The sequence below is a fragment of the Hyla sarda genome, unplaced genomic scaffold, assembly GCF_029499605.1.
Source record: "Hyla sarda isolate aHylSar1 unplaced genomic scaffold, aHylSar1.hap1 scaffold_73, whole genome shotgun sequence".
In the NCBI taxonomy this organism is placed as follows: Eukaryota; Metazoa; Chordata; class Amphibia; order Anura; family Hylidae; genus Hyla; species Hyla sarda.
In genome coordinates, this window is record NW_026610751.1 from 229369 (window position 1) to 249496 (window position 20128).

Genomic DNA, 20128 nt, shown 5'->3' on the forward strand with positions numbered 1-20128 from the left:
AGAGAAGATGTCACCTGTAATCACTGATATCATTGTCTATTCTCCTCACTATAGAGAAGATGTCACCTGTAGTCACTGATATCATTGTGTATTCTCCTCACTATAGAGAAGATGTCACCTGTAGTCACTGATATCATTGTGTATTCTCCTCACTATAGAGAAGACGTCACCTGTAGTCACTGATATCATTGTGTATTCTCCTCACTATAGAGATGTCACCTGTAGTCACTGATATCCTTGTGTATTCTCCTCACTATAGAGAAGATGTCACCTGTAATCACTGACATCATTGTGTATTCTCTTCACTACAGAGAAGAGGTCACCTGTAGTCACTGATATCATTGTACATTCTCCTCACTATAGAGAAGACGTCACCTGTAGTCACTGATATCATTGTGTATTCTCCTCACTATAGAGAAGACGTCACCTGTAATCACTGATATCATTGTGTATTCTCCTCACTATAGAGAAGACGTCACCTGTAGTCACTGATATCATTGTGTATTCTCCTCACTATAGAGAAGATGTCACATGTAGTCACTGATATCATTGTGTATTCTCCTCACTATAGAGAAGATGTCACCTGTAGTCACTGATATTATTGTATATTCTCCTCACTATAGAGAAGACGTCACCTGTAATCACTGATATCATTGTGTATTCTCCTCACTATAGAGAAGACGTCACCTGTAGTCACTGATATCATTGTGTATTCTCCTCACTATAGAGAAGACGTCACCTGTAGTCACTGATATCATTGTGTATTCTCCTCACTATAGAGAAGATGTCACCTGTAATCACTGATATCATTGTGTATTCTCCTCACTATAGAGAAGACGTCACCTGTAGTCACTGATATCATTGTGTATTCTCCTCACTATAGAGAAGACGTCACCTGTAGTCACTGATATCATTGTGTATTCTCCTCACTATAGAGAAGACGTCACCTGTAGTCACTGATACCATTGTGTATTCTCCTCACTATAGAGAAGACGTCACCTGTAATCACTGATATCATTGTGTATTCTCCTCACTATAGAGAAGACGTCACCTGTAGTCACTGATACCATTGTACATTCTCCTCTCTATGTCCTATCAGAGCTGTAGTCACTTGTCAGTTCTACAGTTATGATGAGTGAAACTACAACTCCCAGCATAACCTCACCACTGCTCAAAGGGGTACTCTACTGGAAAACATTTTTTTTAATCAACTGGTGCTACAAAGTTAAACAGATTTGTAAATTACTTCTATTTAAAAATCTTAATCCTTCCAGTATTTATTAGCTGCTGTATAAGCGATTCACAGGAAGTTGTTTTCTTTTTTAATTTATTTTCTGTCTGACCACAGTGCTCTGTGCTGACACCTTTGTCCATGTCAAGAACTTTCCATAGTAGGAGCAAATCCCCATAGCAAACCTATCCTGCTCTGGACAGTTCCTGACATGGACAGAGGTGTCAGCAAATAGCACTGTGGTCAGACTGGAAAGAACTACACAACTTCCTGTGGAGAATACAACAGCTTATATAAGTACTGTAAGGATTAAGATTTTATATAGAAGTAATTTAAAAATCTGTTTAACTTTCTGTCACCAGTTGATATAAAAGTAAATGTTTTCCAGTGGAGTACCCCTTTAAGTAATTCTGGGAGCTGTATATTTAAATGGTGAAAACTTCTTTAACACTTTCCCATTCTGTGGCAACTGGTATATCTGATTATTATACTGGAATTTCTCACAATGCGCTACAACAGTGGTGTCTGTCACAACAGGCTAAAAACTTACTGAGCGGGGGGGGGGAGGGGAGGTATGGGGGTGACACCATTTTCTACCGCACCGGGTGACACCAACCCTAGCAACGCCACTGGAGGTGAGGGCCCCTTTACTACCTGTAAATGAAAGAATCAGCCTAGGTTCAGACTACGGAATCTCGGGGCAGAAAATTTCTGACCGGAGATTCCAAGTGCGGCCAGCGCTGATTGAATCAGTCAGCACTAGGACCGCACGGACTTCAGTCTCCAATAGACTGCAATGTGTTCCTCGCGGATTTCCGCTTGAAGCAACAGCAACGCCTTTCTTCAGGCGGAAATTTCCAAGCGGATTTTCCGTTCACAAATTCCGCTTCACAAATTGCGAAGTGTGAATTTGTGAACGGAAAACCATTCACTACACTAGACATTTTAGCAGGCAGAAATTCCGTAGAAACTGGGGGATCAGTTAGGAGCTAGTGTTGAGCGGCATAGGCCATATTCGAATTTGCGATATTTAGCGAATATATGGACGAATATTTGTCATATATTCCCTAAATTCGCATATTCGTAAGATTCGCGTTTTATTTTCGCATATGTGAAAATTAGCATATACAACAATGCATATGCGGATAGTGTTGCTCGCGAATATTCGCAATGCGAAGTTTATTCGCGAATTCGTGAATATAGCACTATATTTTCGCAATGACGAATATTCCTTTTTTGTTTTTTCACACAGTACACATCACAGTGATCACCCCTCTCTGCTTCCAGCTTGTGTGGTGTAAAGAAGGCTCAAATACTACTGGGTGAGACTGGCGTGCGAATTTTCGCATATGTGAATTTACGCTTAGGCAAATTTTCGCATTTGCGAAATTTTGTTTATGTTAATTTTTACATATGTAAATGTTCGCATATGCGAAAATAAAACGCAAATATCACGAATATGCCAATTTAGCGAATATATGACGATTATTCGTCCATATATTCGCGAAATATCGCGAATTCGAATATGGCCTATGCCGCTCAACATATGCGAAAGTCGCCAGTCTCACACAGTAGTATTAGAGTCTTCTTTACACCACACAAGCTGGAAGCAGAGAGGGGTGATCACTGTAAAAAAATATAAATAAATAAAGAATATTCGTAATTGCGAATATATAGTGCTATATTTGTGAATGGATAGGGTTCTATTATAAAAGGAATGCGGATGGATATATGAATTGGGGACAACCGCCCCAGAGGGATTAAATGATCAACTCAATTATGAACGTAGAAAAACAAAAAAGCGTGATTAAAAAAAAAAGCAAAGGTAAAGTATCCAATAGTAGAAAAACAAAAAAAGCGAAAACGTGCACTCACCGCGTGGTACGCGCATTCAGTCCTGGAGGCTCAGGGTCCGCGAGATATTCATGGATGTAGTAAAAGTTCTAGGAGGCTACGCCAGCCGTTTCACACGGTAATCCGTGCTTCTTCCAGCCTCGTGGCCGGAAGAAGCACGGAATACCGTGTGAAACGGCCGGCGTAGCCTCCGAACGCGATTTTTTCAGATCTGAGCTTGAAACGGTGACATTCAGAAGGTTTCACCCAGGAACTGTCTCCAGTCCACGCTTAGAGTGCTGTCATCTCCAAAATCCTGTTCCTGCTCCTAAAAAAGGAGAATCGTCCAGAAAGGAGAGGGAATAGCTGAGCAAGTGCTCCTCTGCAAACACTAAACTTCCAGCTGGAGTTATTGCTGCGTGGCTATCGAGCCATGATAGTCTTTAGCTTGTGAGGCAAATGTGCAGCACTTAATGGTGACTAAAGTCTATTCGAGTATCTTCGCCACAGTGCGCCAATCTGGGTTTTCTGGTGAAATAATAATTAAAAAAAATTAATAAAAAAATTTAAAAAAATTACTTTTTTTTTCTCCTTTCCTTCTATCAAAATCTGAATGAATGACTGTGTGTGATACATACTGACACAGCAAAATGGGGACTCCATTTATTGTAATGGTCTCCGAAACTGCGGCCCTCCAGATGTTGCAAAACTACAACTCCCAGCATGCCCGGACAGCCGTTGGTCGGTGGGAGTTTTGCAACATCTGGAGGGGCCACAGTTTGGAGACCACTGTTTTAATGTATGCATAGTACAGAACAGTGGTCTCCAACCCTTGGCTGCCTGGCTGTTGCAAAACTACAACTCCCAGCATGCCCAGAGAGCTGCAGGTTGGAGACCAGTAGTGTAGATCAGTGGTCACCAAACTGTGGCCCTCCAGATGTTGCAAAACTACAACTCCCAGCATGCCCGAAGAGCCGCAAGTTTCCAAACTGTGGTCACCCAGATGTTGAAAAACTACAACTCCCAGCATGCCCGGACAGCCGTTGGCTGTCCGGGCATGCTGGGAGTTGTAGTTTTGCAAGAAGGACGTAACCCTTAACCCCCTGGTGAGGTGGTACTTACCGCACCAGGACGTACATTTACGTCCTAAGCATAACCGCGGGCATCGGAGCGATGCCCGTGTCATGCGCGGCTGATCCCGGCTGCTGATCGCAGCCAGGGACCCGCCGGCAATGGCCGACGCCCGCGATCTCGCGGGCGTCCGCCATTAACCCCTCAGGTGCCGGGATCAATACAGATCCCTGCATCTGCGGCAGTTCGCGATTAAAATGAACGATCGGATCGCCCGCAGCGCTGCTGCGGGGATCCGATCATTCATAACGCCGCACGGAGGTCCCTTCTCCTTCCTCCGTGCGGCTCCCGGCGTCTCCTGCTCTGGTCTGTGATCGAGCAGACCAGAGCAGGAGATGACCGATAATACTGATCTATTCTATGTCCTATACATAGAACAGATCAGTATTAGCAATCATGGTATTGCTATGAATAGTCCCCTATGGGGACTATTCAGGTGTAAAAAAAAATGTAAAAGTAAAAGTAAAAAAAAAGTGAAAAATCCCCTCCCCCAATAAAAAAGTAAAACGTCCGTTTTTTCCTATTTTACCCCCAAAAAGCGTAAAAAACATTTTTTATAGACATATTTGGTATCGCCGCGTGCGTAAATGTCCGAACTATTAAAATAAAATGTTAATGATCCCGTACGGTGAACGGTGTGAACGAAAAAAAATTTTAAAAGTCCAAAATTCCTACTTTTTTAATACATTTTATTAAAAAAAAATTATAAAAAATGTATTAAAAGTTTTTTATATGCAAATGTAGTATCAAAAAAAAGTACAGATCATGGCGCAAAAAATGAGCCCCCATACCGCCGCTTATACGGAAAAATAAAAAAGTTATAGGTCATCAAAATAAAGGGATTATAAACGTACTAATTTGGTTAAAAAGTTTGTGATTTTTTTTAAGCGCAACAATAATATAAAAGTATATAATAATGGGGATCATTTTAATCGTATTGACCCTCAGAATAAAGAACACACGTCATTTTTACCATAAATTGTACGGCGTGAAAACAAAACCTTCCAAAATTAGCAAAATTGCGTTTTTCGTTTTAATTTCCCCACAAAAATAGTGTTTTTTGGTTGCGCCATACATTTTATGATATAATGAGTGATGTCATTACAAAGGACAACTGGTCGCGCAAAAAACAAGCCCTCATACTAGTCTGTGGATGAAAATATAAAAGAGTTATGATTTTTAGAAGGCGAGGAGGAAAAAATGAAAACGTAAAAATTAAATTGTCTGAGTCCTTAAGGCCAAAATGGGCTGAGTCCTTAAGGGGTTAAAGGGGTACTCCGGTGGAAAACATTTTTTTTTTTTTAAATCAACTGGTGCCAGAAAGTTAAACAGATTTGTAAATTACTTCTATTAAAAAATCTTTACCCTTCCAGTACTTTTTAGCAGCTGTATGCTAGAGAGGAAATTCTTTTCTCTTTGAATTTCTTTTTTGTCTTGTCCACAGTGCTCTCTGCTGACACCTCTGTCCGTGTCAGGAACTGTCCAGAGCAGCATAGGTTTGCTATGGGGATTTTCTCCTGCTCTAGGAATTCCTGATACGGACAGAGGTGTCAGCAGAGAGCACTGTGGACAAGACAAAAAAAAGTCCTCTGTAGAATACAGCTGCTAAAAAGTACCGGAAGGGTAAAGATTGTTTAATAGAAGTAATTTACAAATCTGTTTAACTTTCTGGCACCAGTTGATTTAAAAAAAATAATAATAAAAAAAAAAAAAAAATGTTTTCCACCGGAGTACCCCTTTAAGATGTCTTATTCCTCAAATTGGAAACATTCTGCACTCCCATTAAAGGGTTAAACCATTAACCCCCACTGGTCCGGAGCAGGTACAGGTGCGGAGCTGAAGGTAGGGGGGTCTCTAGGGAGGAGAAGATTACTGGAGAATAAAGGACACAGTGAGCGATCCTGACAGGTGGCACCACAAGTCCCAGGAGACCCACACAAGCTCTTTAACCCTTTCAGAACGGCGAGGACTTGATCTGACACGTAGAACCTCTTTGAGGTGACGCGTTTCTTCTCCTTACAGATAATTACTATTTAATTCTCCGGCCCTGGTGACCGGCGTGGTCGCACCTTACTGGCTGCCTGAGGATCCGGGGCCCCCGGGGGCCACACGTCTATCTAGAGACAACATGTACAGTGTACGGATCCGAAGGTTCTCTGCCAGCGCAGGTACAAGGGACGGCACCGCAACTACGGTAAGAGGGACAGAGGGGGCACTTACTAGGGAGATAATGTAGGGTGTGTGACCTGCAGTCCTATGTAACACCACAGATAATGTAGTAGATGTGACCTGTAGTCCTATGTAACCCCACAGATAATGTATAGATGTGACCTGCAGTCCTATGTAACACCACAGATAACAGTGATAACTCTCTGAGTACAGATAATGTAGTAGATGTGACCTGCAGTCCTATGTAACACCACAGATAACACAGTGATAACTCTCTGAGTACAAATAATGTATAGATGTGACCTGCAGTCCTATGTAACACCACAGATAACAGTGATAACTCTCTGAGTACAGATAATGTAGTAGATGTGACCTGCAGTCCTATGTAACACCACAGATAACACAGTGATAACTCTCTGAGTGCAGATAATGTATAGATGTGACCTGCAGTCCCATGTAACACCACAGATAACAGTGATAACTCTCTGAGTACAGATAATGTATAGATGTGACCTGCAGTCCTATGTAACACCACAGATAACACAGTGATAACTCTCTGAGTACAGATAATGTATAGATGTGACCTGCAGTCCTATGTAACACCACAGATAACAGTGATAACTCTCTGAGTACAGATAATGTATAGATGTGACCTGCAGTCCTATGTAACACCACAGATAACAGTGATAACTCTCTGAGTACAGATAATGTATAGATGTCACCTGCAGTCCTATGTAACACCACAGATAACACAGTGATAACTCTCTGAGTACAGATAATGTAGTAGGTGTCCTGCAGTCCTATGTAACACCACAGATAACACAGTGATAACTCTCTGAGTACAGATAATGCAGTAGATGTGACCTGCAGTCCTATGTAACACCACAGATAACACAGTGATAACTCTCTGAGTACAGATAATGTATAGATGTGACCTGCAGTCCTATGTAACACCACAGATAACACAGTGATAACTCTCTGAGTACAGATAATGTATAGATGTGACCTGCAGTCCTATGTAACACCACAGATAACAGTGATAACTCTCTGAGTACAGATAATGTATAGATGTGACCTGCAGTCCTATGTAATACCACAGATAACACAGTGATAACTCTCTGAGTACAGATAATGTATAGATGTGACCTGCAGTCCTATGTAACACCACAGATAACACAGTGATGTCTCTCTGAGTACAGATAATGTATAGATGTGACCTGCAGTCCTATGTAACACCACAGATAACAGTGATAACTCTCTGAGTACAGATAATGTATAGATGTGACCTGCAGTCCTATGTAACACCACAGATAACACAGTGATAACTCTCTGAGTACAGATAATGTATAGATGTGACCTGCAGTCCTATGTAACACCACAGATAACACAGTGATAACTCTCTGAGTACAGATAATGTATAGATGTGACCTGCAGTCCTATGTAACACCACAGATAACAGTGATAACTCTCTGAGTACAGATAATGTAGTAGATGTGACCTGCAGTCCTATGTAACACCACAGATAACACAGTGATAACTCTCTGAGTACAGATAATGTATAGATGTGACCTGCAGTCCTATGTAACACCACAGATAACAGTGATAACTCTGAGTACAGATAATGTATAGATGTGACCTGCAGTCCCATGTAACACCACAGATAACAGTGATAACTCTCTGAGTACAGATAATGTATAGATGTGACCTGCAGTCCTATGTAACACCACAGATAACAGTGATAACTCTCTGAGTACAGATAATGTATATATGTGACCTGCAGTCCTATGTAACACCACAGATAACACAGTGATAACTCTCTGAGTACAGATAATGTATAGATGTGACCTGCAGTCCTATGTAACACCACAGATAACACAGTGATAACTCTCTGAGTACAGATAATGTATAGATGTCACCTGCAGTCCTATGTAACACCACAGATAACACAGTGATAACTCTCTGAGTACAGATAATGCAGTAGATGTGACCTGCAGTCCTATGTAACACCACAGATAACACAGTGATAACTCTCTGAGTACAGATAATGCAGTAGATGTGACCTGCAGTCCTATGTAACACCACAGATAACACAGTGATAACTCTCTGAGTACAGATAATGTATAGATGTGACCTGCAGTCCTATGTAACACCACAGATAACACAGTGATAACTCTCTGAGTACAGATAATGTATAGATGTGACCTGCAGTCCTATGTAACACCACAGATAACACAGTGATAACTCTCTGAGTACAGATAATGTATAGATGTGACCTGCAGTCCTATGTAACACCACAGATAACAGTGATAACTCTCTGAGTACAGATAATGTATAGATGTCACCTGCAGTCCTATGTAACACCACAGATAACACAGTGATAACTCTCTGAGTACAGATAATGTATAGATGTGACCTGCAGTCCTATGTAACACCACAGATAACACAGTGATAACTCTCTGAGTACAGATAATGCAGTAGATGTGACCTGCAGTCCTATGTAACACCACAGATAACACAGTGATAACTCTCTGAGTACAGATAATGTATAGATGTGACCTGCAGTCCTATGTAATACCACAGATAACAGTGATAACTCTCTGAGTACAGATAATGTATAGATGTGACCTGCAGTCCTATGTAACACCACAGATAACACAGTGATAACTCTCTGAGTACAAATAATGTATAGATGTGACCTGCAGTCCTATGTAACACCACAGATAACAGTGATAACTCTCTGAGTACAGATAATGTAGTAGATGTGACCTGCAGTCCTATGTAACACCACAGATAACACAGTGATAACTCTCTGAGTGCAGATAATGTATAGATGTGACCTGCAGTCCCATGTAACACCACAGATAACAGTGATAACTCTCTGAGTACAGATAATGTATAGATGTGACCTGCAGTCCTATGTAACACCACAGATAACACAGTGATAACTCTCTGAGTACAGATAATGTATAGATGTGACCTGCAGTCCTATGTAACACCACAGATAACAGTGATAACTCTCTGAGTACAGATAATGTATAGATGTGACCTGCAGTCCTATGTAACACCACAGATAACAGTGATAACTCTCTGAGTACAGATAATGTATAGATGTCACCTGCAGTCCTATGTAACACCACAGATAACACAGTGATAACTCTCTGAGTACAGATAATGTAGTAGGTGTCCTGCAGTCCTATGTAACACCACAGATAACACAGTGATAGCTCTCTGAGTACAGATAATGCAGTAGATGTGACCTGCAGTCCTATGTAACACCACAGATAACACAGTGATAACTCTCTGAGTACAGATAATGTATAGATGTGACCTGCAGTCCTATGTAACACCACAGATAACACAGTGATAACTCTCTGAGTACAGATAATGTATAGATGTGACCTGCAGTCCTATGTAATACCACAGATAACAGTGATAACTCTCTGAGTACAGATAATGTATAGATGTGACCTGCAGTCCTATGTAACACCACAGATAACACAGTGATAACTCTCTGAGTACAGATAATGTATAGATGTGACCTGCAGTCCTATGTAACACCACAGATAACACAGTGATAACTCTCTGAGTACAGATAATGTATAGATGTGACCTGCAGTCCTATGTAACACCACAGATAACAGTGATAACTCTCTGAGTACAGATAATGTAGTAGATGTGACCTGCAGTCCTATGTAACACCACAGATAACACAGTGATAACTCTCTGAGTACAGATAATGTATAGATGTGACCTGCAGTCCTATGTAACACCACAGATAACAGTGATAACTCTGAGTACAGATAATGTATAGATGTGACCTGCAGTCCCATGTAACACCACAGATAACAGTGATAACTCTCTGAGTACAGATAATGTATAGATGTGACCTGCAGTCCTATGTAACACCACAGATAACAGTGATAACTCTCTGAGTACAGATAATGTATATATGTGACCTGCAGTCCTATGTAACACCACAGATAACACAGTGATAACTCTCTGAGTACAGATAATGTATATATGTGACCTGCAGTCCTATGTAACACCACAGATAACACAGTGATAACTCTCTGAGTACAGATAATGTATAGATGTGACGTGCAGTCCTATGTAACACCACAGGTAACAGTGATAACTCTCTGAGTACAGATAATGTAGTAGATGTGACCTGCAGTCCTATGTAACACCACAGATAACACAGTGATAACTCTCTGAGTACAGATAATGTATAGATGTGACCTGCAGTCCTATGTAACACCACAGATAACACAGTGATAACTCTCTGAGTACAGATAATGTATAGATGTCACCTGCAGTCCTATGTAACACCACAGATAACAGTGATAACTCTCTGAGTACAGATAATGTATAGATGTGACCTGCAGTCCTATGTAACACCACAGATAACAGTGATAACTCTCTGAGTACAGATAATGTATAGATGTGACCTGCAGTCCTATGTAACACCACAGATAACACAGTGATAACTCTCTGAGTACAGATAATGTATAGATGTGACCTGCAGTCCTATGTAACACCACAGATAACACAGTGATAACTCTCTGAGTACAGATAATGTATAGATGTGACCTGCAGTCCTATGTAACACCACAGATAACAGTGATAACTCTCTGAGTACAGATAATGTATAGATGTGACCTGCAGTCCTATGTAACACCACAGATAACAGTGATAACTCTCTGAGTACAGATAATGTATAGATGTCACCTGCAGTCCTATGTAACACCACAGATAACACAGTGATAACTCTCTGAGTACAGATAATGTATAGATGTGACCTGCAGTCCTATGTAACACCACAGATAACACAGTGATAACTCTCTGAGTACAGATAATGCAGTAGATGTGACCTGCAGTCCTATGTAACACCACAGATAACACAGTGATAACTCTCTGAGTACAGATAATGTATAGATGTGACCTGCAGTCCTATGTAACACCACAGATAACACAGTGATAACTCTCTGAGTACAGATAATGCAGTAGATGTGACCTGCAGTCCTATGTAACACCACAGATAACACAGTGATAACTCTCTGAGTACAGATAATGTATAGATGTGACCTGCAGTCCTATGTAACACCACAGATAACACAGTGATAACTCTCTGAGTACAGATAATGTATAGATGTGACCTGCAGTCCTATGTAACACCACAGATAACAGTGATAACTCTCTGAGTACAGATAATGTAGTAGATGTGACCTGCAGTCCTATGTAACACCACAGATAACACAGTGATAACTCTCTGAGTACAGATAATGTATAGATGTGACCTGCAGTCCTATGTAACACCACAGATAACACAGTGATAACTCACTGAGTACAGATAATGTATAGATGTGACCTGCAGTCCTATGTAACACCACAGATAACACAGTGATATCTCTCTGAGTACAGATAATGTATAGATGTCACATGCAGTCCTATGTAACACCACAGATAACACAGTGATAACTCTCTGAGTACAGATAATGTATAGATGTGACCTGCAGTCCTATGTAACACCACAGATAACAGCGATAACTCTCTGAGTACAGATAATGTATAGATGTGACCTGCAGTCCTATGTAATACCACAGATAACAGTGATAACTCTCTGAGTACAGATAATGTATAGATGTGACCTGCAGTCCTATGTAACACTACAGATAACAGTGATAACTCTCTGAGTACAGATAATGTATAGATGTGACCTGCAGTCCTATGTAACACCACAGATAACAGTGATAACTCTCTGAGTACAGATAATGTATAGATGTGACCTGCAGTCCTATGTAACACCACAGATAACACAGTGATAACTGTCTGAGTACAGATAATGTATAGATGTGACCTGCAGTCCTATGTAACACCACAGATAACACAGTGATAACTCTCTGAGCACAGATAATGTATAGATGTGACCTGCAGTCCTATGTAACACCACAGATAACAGTGATAACTCTCTGAGTGCAGATAATGTATAGATGTGACCTGCAGTCCTATGTAACACCACAGATAACAGTGATAACTCTCTGAGTACAGATAATGTATAGATGTGACCTGCAGTCCTATGTAACACCACAGATAACAGTGATGTCTCTCTGAGTACAGATAATGTATAGATGTGACCTGCAGTCCTATGTAACACCACAGATAACACAGTGATAACTCTCTGAGAACAGATAATGTATAGATGTGACCTGCAGTCCTATGTAACACCACAGATAACACAGTGATAACTCTGTGAGTACAGATAATGTATAGATGTGACCTGCAGTCCTATGTAACACCACAGATAACACAGTGATAACCCTCTGAGTACAGATAATGTATAGATGTGACCTGCAGTCCTATGTAACACCACAGATAACAGTGATAACTCTCTGAGTACAGATAATGTAGTAGATGTGACCTGCAGTCCTATGTAACACCACAGATAACACAGTGATAACTCTCTGAGTACAGATAATGTATAGATGTGACCTGCAGTCCTATGTAACACCACAGATAACACAGTGATATCTCTCTGAGTACAGATAATGTATAGATGTGACCTGCAGTCCTATGTAACACTACAGATAACACAGTGATAACTCTCTGAGTACAGATAATGTATAGATGTGACCTGCAGTCCTATGTAACACCACAGATAACACAGTGATAACTCTCTGAGCACAGATAATGTATAGATGTGACCTGCAGTCCTATGTAACACCACAGATAACAGTGATAACTCTCCGAGTACAGATAATGTATAGATGTTGCCTGCAGTCCTATGTAACACCACAGATAACACAGTGATAACTCTCTGAGTACATATAATGTATAGATGTGACCTGCAGTCCTATGTAACACCACAGATAACAGTGATAACTCTCTGAGTACAGATAATGTATAGATGTGACCTGCAGTCCTATGTAACACCACAGATAACAGTGATGACTCTCTGAGTACAGATAATGTAGTAGGTGTGACCTGCAGTCCTATGTAACACCACAGATAACAGTGATAACTCTCTGAGTACAGATAATGTATAGATGTGACCTGCAGTCCTATGTAACACCACAGATAACACAGTGATAACTCTCTGAGCACAGATAATGTATAGATGTGACCTGCAGTCCTATGTAACACCACAGATAACAGTGATAACTCTCTGAGTACAGATAATGTATAGATGTGACCTGCAGTCCTATGTAACACCACAGATAACACAGTGATAACTCTCTGAGTACAGATAATGTATAGATGTGACCTGCAGTCCTATGTAACACCACAGATAACAGTGATAACTCTGTGAGTACAGATAATGTATAGATGTGACCTGCAGTCCTATGTAACACCACAGATAACACAGTGATAACTCTCTGAGTACAGATAATGTATAGATGTGACCTGCAGTCCTATGTAACACCACAGATAACACAGTGATAACTCTCTGAGTACAGATAATGTATAGATGTGACCTGCAGTCCTATGTAACACCACAGATAACACAGTGATAACTCTCTGAGTACAGATAATGTATAGATGTGACCTGCAGTCCTATGTAACACCACAGATAACACAGTGATAACTCTCTGAGTACAGATAATGTATAGATGTGACCTGCAGTCCTATGTAACACCACAGATAACACAGTGATAACTCACTGAGTACAGATAATGTATAGATGTGACCTGCAGTCCTATGTAACACCACAGATAACACAGTGATAACCCTGAGTACAGATAATGTAGAACCTGCAGTCCTATGTAACACCACAGATAACAGTGATAACTCTCTGAGTACAGATAATGTATAGATGTGACCTGCAGTCCTATGTAACACCACAGATAACACAGTGATAACTCTCTGAGTACAGATAATGTATAGATGTGACCTGCAGTCCTATGTAACCCCACAGATAATGTATAGATGTGACCTGCAGTCCTATGTAACCCCACAGATAATGTATAGATGTGACCTGCAGTCCTATGTAACCCCACAGATAATGTATAGATGAGACCTGCAGTCCTATGTAACACCACAGATAACACAATGATAACTCTCTGAGTACAGATAATGTAGTAGATGTGACCTGCAGTCCTATGTAACACCACAGATAACGCAGTGATAACTCTCTGAGTACAGATAATGTATAGATGTGACCTGCAGTCCTATGTAACACCACAGATAACACAGTGATAACTCACTGAGTACAGATAATGTATAGATGTGACCTGCAGTCCTATGTAACACCACAGATAACACTGATATCTCTCTGAGTACAGATAATGTATAGATGTGACCTGCAGTCCTATGTAACACCACAGATAACACAGTGATAACCCTCTGAGTACAGATAATGTAGGACCTGCAGTCCTATGTAACACCACAGATAACACAGTGATAACCCTCTGAGTACAGATAATGTAGGACCTGCAGTCCTATGTAACACCACAGATAACACAGTGATAACTCTCTGAGTACAGATAATGTATAGATGTGACCTGCAGTCCTATGTAACACCACAGATAACACAGTGATAACTCTCTGAGTACAGATAATGTATAGATGTGACCTGCAGTCCTATGTAACCCCACAGATAATGTATAGATGTGACCTGCAGTCCTATGTAACCCCACAGATAATGTATAGATGTGACCTGCAGTCCTATGTAACCCCACAGATAATGTATAGATGTGACCTGCAGTCCTATGTAACACCACAGATAACACAGTGATAGCTCTCTGAGTACAGATAATGTATAGATGTGACCTGCAGTCCTATGTAACACCACAGATAACACAGTGATAACTCTCTGAGTACAGATAATGTATAGATGTGACCTGCAGTCCTATGTAACACCACAGATAACACAGTGATAACTCTCTGAGTACAGATAATGTATAGATGTGACCTGCAGTCCTATGTAACACCACAGATAACACAGTGATAACTCTCTGAGTACAGATAATGTATAGATGTGACCTGCAGTCCTATGTAACACCACAGATAACAGTGATAACTCTCTGAGTACAGATAATGTATAGATGTGACCTGCAGTCCTATGTAACACCACAGATAACAGCGATAACTCTCTGAGTACAGATAATGCAGTAGATGTGACCTGCAGTCCTATGTAACACCACAGATAACAGTGATAACTCTCTGAGTACAGATAATATATAGATGTGACCTGCAGTCCTATGTAACACCACAGATAACAGTGATAACTCTCTGAGTACAGATAATGTATAGATGTGACCTGCAGTCCTATGTAACACCACAGATAACAGTGATAACTCACTGAGTACAGATAATGTATAGATGTGACCTGCAGTCCTATGTAACACCACAGATAACACAGTGATAACCCTCTGAGTACAGATAATGTAGGACCTGCAGTCCTATGTAACACCACAGATAACACAGTGATAACCCTCTGAGTACAGATAATGTAGGACCTGCAGTCCTATGTAACACCACAGATAACACAGTGATAACTCTCTGAGTACAGATAATGTATAGATGTGACCTGCAGTCCTATGTAACCCCACAGATAATGTATAGATGTGACCTGCAGTCCTATGTAACCCCACAGATAATGTATAGATGTGACCTGCAGTCCTATGTAACCCCACAGATAATGTATAAATGTGACCTGCAGTCCTATGTAACCCCACAGATAATGTATAGATGTGACCTGCAGTCCTATGTAACACCACAGATAACACAGTGATAACTCTCTGAGTACAGATAATGTAGTAGATGTGACCTGCAGTCCTATGTAACACCACAGATAACACAGTGATAACTCTCTGAGTACAGATAATGTATAGATGTGACCTGCAGTCCTATGTAACACCACAGATAACAGTGATAACTCTCTGAGTACAGATAATGTATAGATGTGACCTGCAGTCCTATGTAACACCACAGATAACAGCGATAACTCTCTGAGTACAGATAATGCAGTAGATGTGACCTGCAGTCCTATGTAACACCACAGATAACAGTGATAACTCTCTGAGTACAGATAATATATAGATGTGACCTGCAGTCCTATGTAACACCACAGATAACAGTGATAACTCTCTGAGTACAGATAATGTATAGATGTGACCTGCAGTCCTATGTAACACCACAGATAACAGTGATAACTCACTGAGTACAGATAATGTATAGATGTGACCTGCAGTCCTATGTAACACCACAGATAACACAGTGATAGCTCTCTGAGTACAGATAATGTATAGATGTGACCTGCAGTCCTATGTAACACCACAGATAACACAGTGATAACCCTCTGAGTACAGATAATGTAGGACCTGCAGTCCTATGTAACACCACAGATAACACAGTGATAACCCTCTGAGTACAGATAATGTAGGACCTGCAGTCCTATGTAACACCACAGATAACACAGTGATAACTCTCTGAGTACAGATAATGTATAGATGTGACCTGCAGTCCTATGTAACCCCACAGATAATGTATAGATGTGACCTGCAGTCCTATGTAACCCCACAGATAATGTATAGATGTGACCTGCAGTCCTATGTAACCCCACAGATAATGTATAAATGTGACCTGCAGTCCTATGTAACCCCACAGATAATGTATAGATGTGACCTGCAGTCCTATGTAACACCACAGATAACAGTGATAACTCTCTGAGTACAGATAATGTATAGATGTGACCTGCAGTCCTATGTAACACCACAGATAACACAGTGATAACTCTCTGAGTACAGATAATGTATAGATGTGACCTGCAGTCCTATGTAACACCACAGATAACACAGTGATAACTCTCTGAGTACAGATAATGTATAGATTTGTCCTGCAGTCCTATGTAACACCACAGATAACACAGTGATAACTCTCTGAGTACAGATAATGTATAGATGTGACCTGCAGTCCTATGTAACACCACAGATAACACAGTGATAACTCTCTGAGTACAGATAATGTGTAGATGTGACCTGCAGTCCTATGTAACACCACAGATAACACAGTGATAACTCTCTTGAGTACAGATAATGTGTAGATGTGACCTGCAGTCCTATGTAACACCACAGATAACAGTGATAACTCTCTGAGTACAGATAATGTATAGATGTGACCTGCAGTCCTATGTAACACCACAGATAACAGTGATAACTCTCTGAGTATAGATAATGTATAGATGTGACCTGCAGTCCTATGTAACACCACAGATAACACAGTGATAACTCTCTGAGTACAGATAATGTATAGATGTGACCTGCAGTCCTATGTAACACCACAGATAACACAGTGATAACTCTCTGAGTACAGCTAATGTATAGATGTGACCTGCAGTCCTATGTAACACCACAGATAACACAGTGATAACTCTTTGAGTACAGATAATGTAGTAGATGTGACCTGCAGTCCTATGTAACACCACAGATAACAGTGATAACTCTCTGAGTACAGATAATGTAGTAGATGTGACCTGCAGTCCTATGTAACACCACAGATAACACAGTGATAACTCTCTGAGTACAGATAATGTATAGATGTGACCTGCAGTCCTATGTAACACCACAGATAACAGTGATAACTCTCTGAGTACAGATAATGTATAGATGTGACCTGCAGTCCTATGTAACACCACAGATAACACAGTGATAACTCTCTGAGTACAGATAATGTATAGATGTCACCTGCAGTCCTATGTAACACCACAGATAACACAGTGATAACTCTCTGAGTACAGATAATGTATAGATGTGACCTGCAGTCCTATGTAACACCACAGATAACACAGTGATAACTCTCTGAGTACAGATAATGCAGTAGATGTGACCTGCAGTCCTATGTAACACCACAGATAACACAGTGATAACTCTCTGAGTACAGATAATGTATAGATGTGACCTGCAGTCCTATGTAACACCACAGATAACACAGTGATAACTCTCTGAGTACAGATAATGTATAGATATGACCTGCAGTCCTATGTAACACCACAGATAACAGTGATAACTCTCTGAGTACAGATAATGTATAGATGTGAACTGCAGTCCTATGTAACACCACAGATAACACAGTGATAACTCTGAGTACAGATAATGTATAGATGTGACCTGCAGTCCTATGTAACACCACAGATAACACAGTGATAACTCTCTGAGTATAGATAATGTATAGATGTGACCTGCAGTCCTATGTAACACCACAGATAACACAGTGATAACTCTCTGAGTATAGATAATGTATAGATGTGACCTGCAGTCCTATGTAACACCACAGATAACACAGTGATAACTCTGTGAGTACAGATAATGTATAGATGTGACCTGCAGTCCTATGTAACACCACAGATAACAGTGATAACTCTCTGAGTACAGATAATGTAGTAGATGTGACCTGCAGTCCTATGTAACACCACAGATAACACAGTGATAACTCTCTGAGTACAGATAATGTATAGATGTCACATGCAGTCCTATGTAACACCACAGATAACAGTGATAACTCTCTGAGTACAGATAATGTATAGATGTGACCTGCAGTCCTATGTAACACCACAGATAACAGTGATAACTCTCTGAGTACAGATAATGTATAGATGTGACCTGCAGTCCTATGTAACACCACAGATAACACAGTGATAACTCTCTGAGTACAGATAATGTATAGATGTGACCTGCAGTCCTATGTAACACCACAGATAACAGTGATAACTCTCTGAGTACAGATAATGTATAGATGGGACCTGCAGTCCTATGTAACACCACAGATAACACAGTGATAACTCTCTGAGTACAGATAATGTATAGATGTGACCTGCAGTCCTATGTAACACCACAGATAACACAGTGATAACTCTCTGAGTACAGATAATATATAGATGGGACCTGCAGTCCTATGTAACACCACAGATAACAGTGATAACTCTCTGAGTACAGATAATGTAGTAGATGTGACCTGCAGTCCTATGTAACACCACAGATAACACAGTGATAACTCTCTGAGTACAGATAATGTATAGATGTGACCTGCAGTCCTATGTAACACCACAGATAACAGTGATAACTCTCTGAGTACAGATAATGTAACTATGTGACCTGCAGTCCTATGTAACACCACAGATAACAGTGATAAGTCTCTGAGTACAGATAATGTATAGATGTGACCTGCAGTCCTATGTAACACCACAGATAACAGTCATAACTCTGAGTACAGATAATGTATAGATGTGACCTGCAGTCCTATGTAACACCACAGATAACAGTGATAACTCTCTGAGTACAGATAATGTAGTAGATGTGACCTGCAGTCCTATGTAACACCACAGATAACAGTGATAACTCTCTGAGTACAGATAATGTAGTAGATGTGACCTGCAGTCCTATGTAACACCACAGATAACACAGTGATAACTCTCTGAGTACAGATAATGTATAGATGTGACCTGCAGTCCTATGTAACACCATATATAACACAGTGATAACTCTGAGTACAGATAATGTATAGATGTGACCTGCAGTCCTATGTAACACCACAGATAACACAGTGATAACTCTCTGAGTACAGATAATGTATAGATGTGACCTGCAGTCCTATGTAACACCACAGATAACAGTGATAACTCTCTGAGTACAGATAATGTATAGATGTGACCTGCAGTCCTATGTAACACCACAGATAACAGTGATAACTCTCTGAGTACAGATAATGTATAGATGTGACCTGCAGTCCTATGTAACACCACAGATAACAGTGATAACTCTCTGAGTACAG

At 40.5% G+C, this 20128-nt stretch overlaps 1 protein-coding gene across 3 annotated transcripts in view; it reads left to right on the forward strand.

The window, feature by feature from the left end:
- LOC130344685 (butyrophilin-like protein 10) overlaps window positions 1-20128 on the forward strand; it is a 44415-nt gene that overhangs the window by 796 nt on the left and 23491 nt on the right. For 2 of the 3 annotated variants that reach the window (XM_056554463.1, XM_056554465.1), the window contains exon 2: window positions 6218-6389. The exons of the other annotated variant lie outside the window; for it this stretch is intronic. The gene's annotated coding sequence lies outside the window, so the exon portion shown is untranslated. The remainder of the gene's footprint in view (window positions 1-6217; window positions 6390-20128) is intronic. 3 annotated transcript variants of the gene reach the window in all.